The following is an 8,196-nucleotide window of genomic DNA, read 5'->3' on the forward strand; positions in this document are numbered from 1 at the left end:
CACTAGAGATTGGGCGGCCTGAGACCCAAATGTTACATTGTAGATGGACTGTTTGCAGTTCTTGCTCCCCAGGACATTGGACTGTCTCAACTCCCTCCCCTACAGCATGAAAAAAAGACTCTTGACAACCTTGGAGCAACTGGAGTGGGGGCGAGGGGAGCTGTTTGCATGTCTGCACTGCTCATACCCAGGTGTCTGTGAGGGGCCGTGGCAGAGGCTGTAAGGGGGCTAGGGGGCAGAAGGAGACTGTTTGAGAGGCAGCCTGCAGGCAGGGGAGCCCATGAGTGTGTTCAGGGCTGTGTTTGTGGGTGTGGTGGCAGGGGGTTAGGGCAGGTCCTCCTGCTGGATGGTGAGATGGCAGCAGGTCTGGCCCTGGGCCCTCAGGGCTGAAGGGCAGAAGCAGGGTGGCAGTAAAGTAGCGCAGGGAGGCACGCAGTTGATGTTACTTGGGGAGCTGGGGGACAGAGGGCAAGGGGAAAGGGGGCATCCTTGAGGAGGCATCTGGAATAGAGAGTGGGAGGAGCTGGAGGCATGGAAGTTCCCAGGAACCAGGGACTGACAGGAACAGATTCCTGCACCCACCCACTGGATAGAAGCTGCAGCAGCCAGAGCAGCAGCCCTGGCTTGCCTTGGCCAAGGGCCCTGAGTGAGTCCCTCTGAGGATGAGGAAGAGGAGGAGGAGGTGGAGGAGGAGGAGGAGGAGGAGGAAGAGGAGGAGGAAGAGGAGGAGGAGGAGGAGGAGGAGGAGGGGCAGGAGGGCAGCTGTCAGTAGGCAATGGGATTAATAGAGGACTCCATTACAGATGCATGTGTCCAGGCAGGCACCCACCAACCCTCAGGGGCAGCTCAGGGCACCCAGGGACCTGGTGTGGCTATCTCTGGGGTGGGGACTGTCAGTCAGTCAGAAAGAATGTGTGTCAGTGCACATTGTGTGACAGGGGCCTGGCGGAACTTGGTCCCCAGCTCTAGGCTGTCAGATGCCAGCCCCTTGCCCCAGACACACACCAATCTACACATAGCCCCTTGGCCCAGCCAACCTGCACCTGCTTTGGTTGGGGCTCTGGCTCTGGTGGCTGGCCACCACCCCTCAGGTCAAGTACAGGGTGGGGGTCATGACTGATGGTCAACTGGATGTGCGGGGACCCAGTGGCCTAGCAACCAAAGGAGCCCTCTGTGATGTCCTAGCCCCTGACATTCTGTGCTGGCCACACTGGCACTGGGCAGCCCAACTGCCCTGCCACTAGGTCAGCCAGCAGCACCCAGACGCCTGGGCCCTGGCACAGAGGGACGGAAGGATGGGAAGACAGTACTGACTGACAATGGACCTCAGGGACCTCTAGCAGCCAAGAGAAGACAGGTGGAGTTGTGCCCAGGATCCAGGGAGCCCAGGCCATAGCTGCCTGCATACCTGCATGCCTTCCTGGATGTCTGTATGCTGCCTTTGTCCAGGTAGGTTTCTCAGGTCCCCTCCACTCCTGTCCTCTCCTGCCCTCTCCTGTCCTCACCATCCACTCCCGTCTCCTCTCCTCTGCACTTTGCTTCTGTCCTTTGTCTGTCCTCTCTTCCGGGTGCCCTGCTCAACAGCACCAGCACTTGTGATGGTTCTCCAGTGACAGCTGTTCACAGCCCCTTCCACCCCCTCCCTGGCCCTGACGTGACCCAAAACACAGGGTCTCCGGCTCACCCCAACACACCCATACCCCCCAAGACATTCCCTGGTTCAGCCCTCTGCCCTATTCAGCTGAACTGGCTCCTTTGCAACCTACCTATGCATCGTTGTTCGTCTTCACCATTCAAGGAGAGATCTCCTTTTGTACTTAGCTTGGTTGACTGGTGTATGGATGGATGGATGGATGGATAGCTGGATGGATAGCTGGATGGGTGGATGGATGGATTGACAGGTCAAAGGATTGTTTTTGTAGAGGCAGAGTACCATCTAGGGGTACTTGAGACCACTGGTGTCAGAGCCCTAGTCTATGTCAAATGGAAAACATGAATTCATCAATAACAAAAATGTATAACCACCTAAATAAATAAATAAATATAAAAACTGGGTTAAAAATACATTGCGTCTGTGCCTTTCTGCATATGGTATGCTGTGAGGATCTTAACAAGGAAAGCATTGTCCTGAGTAGCCCCTTTGAAGTAGTGGAATATTTCATTTTCCTTTTTCTTTTTTGACTTTCCATTTTCTTGATTATTTATTGGAATAAAAAGACAGGAATTGAGAGGGAAGGGAGGGATAGAGAGTTTGAGACACAGAGAGAGACACTTGCAGCACTTCTGCACCACTTGTAAAGATTTCCCCCGGCAGGTGGGGACCAGGGTCTTGAAGACCAGTCCTCTTGCATTGTAACATGAGTGCTTAACTGGGTGTGGCAACACCTGGTACCCTTGATGGGACGCTGTTTTTAGCAAGAAATAGAAATTCTCGTGGCAAGGTAATAAATAAATTAATGAAGAAATAAATAAAAGTGCATTGACATTAACTCAGTGGAATCACACAGGGACATATACATCTCTGTTACATGTATTACTTATTCATTGATTGATTGATTGCCTCAAGGGGTTATTGCCACAGCTCAGTGCCTGTGCCAGGAATAATCCACAGCTCCTGCTCTCCATTTGTTTCCCTTTCGCTGCCCTTGTTGCTTGGTCACTGTGGTGGTTATTGTTGCAGTTGTTGTTCTTACTGACACTTGCTTCGGACAGAGAGAAAAGGAGAGAGCAGGGGAAATACAGAGTGGGAGAGAAAGATAGAGCCCCTAAAGACCTGCTTCACCCCTGTAAAGTGACTCCCCTGCAGGTGTGGGTCTGGGCGCCACACCCCAGACCGTTCTACCTGTCCCCTCTTTTCGTGAGCGCCACAAGCCCTTAACCCTCTGACATACCGCCAAACCTCCCTGCATTTACTTTTGAAGGCAATATGAACTGCCTCGTTTTGAATCCTCATTATCCTGAGGATCAGTCCTGGAGACAGTGTCATGACACGACACACGGAGATCTCTGGTTTCAGAGAGCACCTGGAACAGCAGCTTGGGCTCTAGTGCTAGGGCAGGAGCAACTCCCCATCCACACTCCATGGAGTCCACCTGCCTGCATTTTGGTCCTTTTCCCTCCAAAATAGATTTTTCCCTTTTTTCACTGAGAAACAGGCAGCAGACAGGTTACCCAGGCGGGGGAAAAAATAAATAAAAAGCTCTTTTTTTTTTTTTTTTGTAACCATAGCGAATGACCACCTTCTGGGAAGTACAGGTGTTGAACCTGAAAACTCTGTCTGTCTGTCTCCTAGTCCACAGAAAGTGAAACTAGCCCAGCCAGATCTCAAGTTCAGATGGGGTGTTTTTTCCATTCTAAGGTCTGCAGAGCGCACTAGAGATTGGGCGGCCTGAGACCCAAATGTTACATTGTAGATGGACTGTTTGCAGTTCTTGCTCCCCAGGACATTGGACTGTCTCAACTCCCTCCCCTACAGCATGAAAAAAAGACTCTTGACAACCTTGGAGCAACTGGAGTGGGGGCGAGGGGAGCTGTTTGCATGTCTGCACTGCTCATACCCAGGTGTCTGTGAGGGGCCGTGGCAGAGGCTGTAAGGGGGCTAGGGGGCAGAAGGAGACTGTTTGAGAGGCAGCCTGCAGGCAGGGGAGCCCATGAGTGTGTTCAGGGCTGTGTTTGTGGGTGTGGTGGCAGGGGGTTAGGGCAGGTCCTCCTGCTGGATGGTGAGATGGCAGCAGGTCTGGCCCTGGGCCCTCAGGGCTGAAGGGCAGAAGCAGGGTGGCAGTAAAGTAGCGCAGGGAGGCACGCAGTTGATGTTACTTGGGGAGCTGGGGGACAGAGGGCAAGGGGAAAGGGGGCATCCTTGAGGAGGCATCTGGAATAGAGAGTGGGAGGAGCTGGAGGCATGGAAGTTCCCAGGAACCAGGGACTGACAGGAACAGATTCCTGCACCCACCCACTGGATAGAAGCTGCAGCAGCCAGAGCAGCAGCCCTGGCTTGCCTTGGCCAAGGGCCCTGAGTGAGTCCCTCTGAGGATGAGGAAGAGGAGGAGGAGGTGGAGGAGGAGGAGGAGGAGGAGGAAGAGGAGGAGGAAGAGGAGGAGGAGGAGGAGGAGGAGGGGCAGGAGGGCAGCTGTCAGTAGGCAATGGGATTAATAGAGGACTCCATTACAGAGGCATGTGTCCAGGCAGGCACCCACCAACCCTCAGGGGCAGCTCAGGGCACCCAGGGACCTGGTGTGGCTATCTCTGGGGTGGGGACTGTCAGTCAGTCAGAAAGAATGTGTGTCAGTGCACATTGTGTGACAGGGGCCTGGCGGAACTTGGTCCCCAGCTCTAGGCTGTCAGATGCCAGCCCCTTGCCCCAGACACACACCAATCTACACATAGCCCCTTGGCCCAGCCAACCTGCACCTGCTTTGGTTGGGGCTCTGGCTCTGGTGGCTGGCCACCACCCCTCAGGTCAAGTACAGGGTGGGGGTCATGACTGATGGTCAACTGGATGTGCGGGGACCCAGTGGCCTAGCAACCAAAGGAGCCCTCTGTGATGTCCTAGCCCCTGACATTCTGTGCTGGCCACACTGGCACTGGGCAGCCCAACTGCCCTGCCACTAGGTCAGCCAGCAGCACCCAGACGCCTGGGCCCTGGCACAGAGGGACGGAAGGATGGGAAGACAGTGCTGACTGACAATGGACCTCAGGGACCTCTAGCAGCCAAGAGAAGACAGGTGGAGTTGTGCCCAGGATCCAGGGAGCCCAGGCCATAGCTGCCTGCATACCTGCATGCCTTCCTGGATGTCTGTATGCTGCCTTTGTCCAGGTAGGTTTCTCAGGTCCCCTCCACTCCTGTCCTCTCCTGCCCTCTCCTGTCCTCACCATCCACTCCCGTCTCCTCTCCTCTGCACTTTGCTTCTGTCCTTTGTCTGTCCTCTCTTCCGGGTGCCCTGCTCAACAGCACCAGCACTTGTGATGGTTCTCCAGTGACAGCTGTTCACAGCCCCTTCCACCCCCTCCCTGGCCCTGACGTGACCCAAAACACAGGGTCTCCGGCTCACCCCAACACACCCATACCCCCCAAGACATTCCCTGGTTCAGCCCTCTGCCCTATTCAGCTGAACTGGCTCCTTTGCAACCTACCTATGCATCGTTGTTCGTCTTCACCATTCAAGGAGAGATCTCCTTTTGTACTTAGCTTGGTTGACTGGTGGATGGATGGATGGATGGATGGATAGCTGGATGGATAGCTGGATGGGTGGATGGATGGATCGACAGGTCAAAGGATTGTTTTTGTAGAGGCAGAGTACCATCTAGGGGTACTTGAGACCACTGGTGTCAGAGCCCTAGTCTATGTCAAATGGAAAACATGAATTCATCAATAACAAAAATGTATAACCACCTAAATAAATAAATAAATATAAAAACTGGGTTAAAAATACATTGCGTCTGTGCCTTTCTGCATATGGTATGCTGTGAGGATCTTAACAAGGAAAGCATTGTCCTGAGTAGCCCCTTTGAAGTAGTGGAATATTTCATTTTCCTTTTTCTTTTTTGACTTTCCATTTTCTTGATTATTTATTGGAATAAAAAGACAGGAATTGAGAGGGAAGGGAGGGATAGAGAGTTTTAGACACAGAGAGAGACACTTGCAGCACTTCTGCACCACTTGTAAAGATTTCCCCCAGCAGGTGGGGACCGGGGTCTTGAAAACCAGTCCTCTTGCATTGTAACATGAGTGCTTAACTGGGTGTGGCAACACCTGGTACCCTTGATGGGACACTGTTTTTAGCAAGAAATAGAAATTCTCGTGGCAAGGTAATAAATAAATTAATGAAGAAATAAATAAAAGTGCATTGACATTATATCAGTGGAAACACACAGGGACATATACACCTCTGTTACCTGTATTACTTATTCATTGATTGATTGATTTCCTCAAGGGGTTACTGCCACAGATCTGTGCCTGTGCCACGAATAATCCACAGCTCCTGCTCTCCATTTGTTTCCCTTTCGCTGCCCTTGTTGCTTGGTCACTGTGGTGGTTATTGTTGCAGTTGTTGTTCTTACTGACACTTGCTTCGGACAGAGAGAAAAGGAGAGAGCAGGGGAAATACAGAGTGGGAGAGAAAGATAGAGCCCCTAAAGACCTGCTTCACCCCTGTAAAGTGACTCCCCTGCAGGTGTGGGTCTGGGCGCCACACCCCAGACCGTTCCACCTGTCCCCTCTTTTCGTGAGCGCCACAAGCCCTTAACCCTCTGACATACCGCCAAACCTCCCTGCATTTACTTTTGAAGGCAATATGAACTGCCTCGTTTTGAATCCTCATTATCCTGAGGATCAGTCCTGGAGACAGTGTCATGACACGACACACGGAGATCTCTGGTTTCAGAGAGCACCTGGAACAGCAGCTTGGGCTCTAGTGCTAGGGCAGGAGCAACTCCCCATCCACCCTCCATGGAGTCACCTGCCTGTATTTTGGTCCTTTTCCCTCCAAAATAGGTTTTTCCCTTTTTTCACTGAGAAACAGGCAGCAGACAGGTTACCCAGGCGGGGGAAAAATAAATAAAAAGCTCTTTTTTTTTTTTTTTAACCATAGCGAATGACCATCTTCTGGGAAGTACAGGTGTTGAACCTGAAAACTCTGTCTATCTGTCTCCTAGTCCACAGAAAGAGAAACTAGCCCAGCCAGATCTCACGCTTAGATGGGGTGTTTTTCAAGTCAAAGGTCTGCACAGCGCACTAGGGATTGGGCTGCCTGAGACCCAAATGTTACATTGTAGATGGACTGTTTGTAGTTCTTTCTCCCCAGGACATTGGACTGTCTCAACTCCCTCCCTTACAGCATGAAAAAAAGACTCTTGACAACCTTGGAGCAAATGGAGTGGGGGTGAGGGGAGCTGGTTGCTCCTGTCTGCGGGCCTTCTGAAGTATGCCAGACGATGGGAGCTCAGAGATGGCCTTAAAAGGCTGGGCGTGCTTCCAGGAAGTGCGACGCAGGGTTCAGCCCAGGGCCCTGCCTTGCAGAAGCTGTCCAGTGTGCATGTGTATAACTCTGTTTGTGCCTGTGCCTCTGTGGATGTGTGTGTGTGTGTGTAAGTGCGAGAGTGTGTGTTTGTGTGTGTGTGAGGGAGGGAGAGAGAGAGAACAACAGAATCACTGTGGCACAGGTGATTTTGTACAAAACACTTGGCACATTCTGATTTACAGCTCAATATTGACACCATTGTGGCTCTCCTTGGCCTTTGGTCACTTTTCTTATTGTCAGAAGTAAAGACACTGAAGAGGGAGAGGTTTTTGCCCTGAGGCTTGCACTGGGAATTAGCAGATGCCCTGTGTGTGTTGCCAGACTAGGAAACTTGTGGTGCCTGTCCATGTGGAGAGTCTCCTGAATGAGTTCCTTCTCGAGCCTTTTTTGATATGTCCTGTTGTAGCTGTATATAGCTAATGATTGGAGATTTTACTCCTTTGGACAATTCTTTTCCTGATGCACAGTTTCTCTCCAGGTTTGAGCAATCAATTGTCTTAATGTCATATTGCATCCATTGTATAAAATGACCACATCAGTCTCTCTCTCTCTCTATCTCTCTCTCTCTCTCTCACAGAGCCATTTGTTTTCCTCTTGTCACTCTACAAATCTGTCTCAGTACAAACTACAGCTGCCAAATCATCTACTTCCCTCTTGCTCTTTTTGTCCACCGAGTCCTATACCAAAACTGTAAATCAAAGAAGAAATAGACATAGTGCAGTTCTCTGCACACAGGACAGGCTGAGGCTGGACCAGGGAGATGAAATACGCAAGCCTGCAGACTACTTCCAATTTGGAGAGGCAAGCGCTGTTTTGGAGAGTGGGCTGCAGGCCGAGTGTTGCTTCTCAGAGTGGGCTAAGACCTAGATGTTCTAAGTGTAACCTTTCCTCACAAACATAAAATAACAATGCCACTTGTAAGAAGTATGCATGGGGATGGAGGGTTTGTCTTCAGTGCTCTGTCACTGATCAACACAGGGCCAGATTTTCTGTCCTTTTCAGTCACTGTCATTCTGTCTCTCTGACTGTCTCTGTGTGCCTTCTTCTATGGAACCTTCCTGGAATTCAGTGCATGCATCGTGAACTCGGTCTTCCTGGTGTTGAAATTTTCCTTTCTTTGCCCTTTGGATTACTTAGTCTCGTGCATATGGCGTAGTACAGAGGGTAACTGAGGAGA

This window comes from Erinaceus europaeus (genome assembly GCF_950295315.1).
Source record: "Erinaceus europaeus chromosome 6 unlocalized genomic scaffold, mEriEur2.1 SUPER_6_unloc_8, whole genome shotgun sequence".
Taxonomy (NCBI): Eukaryota; Metazoa; Chordata; class Mammalia; order Eulipotyphla; family Erinaceidae; genus Erinaceus; species Erinaceus europaeus.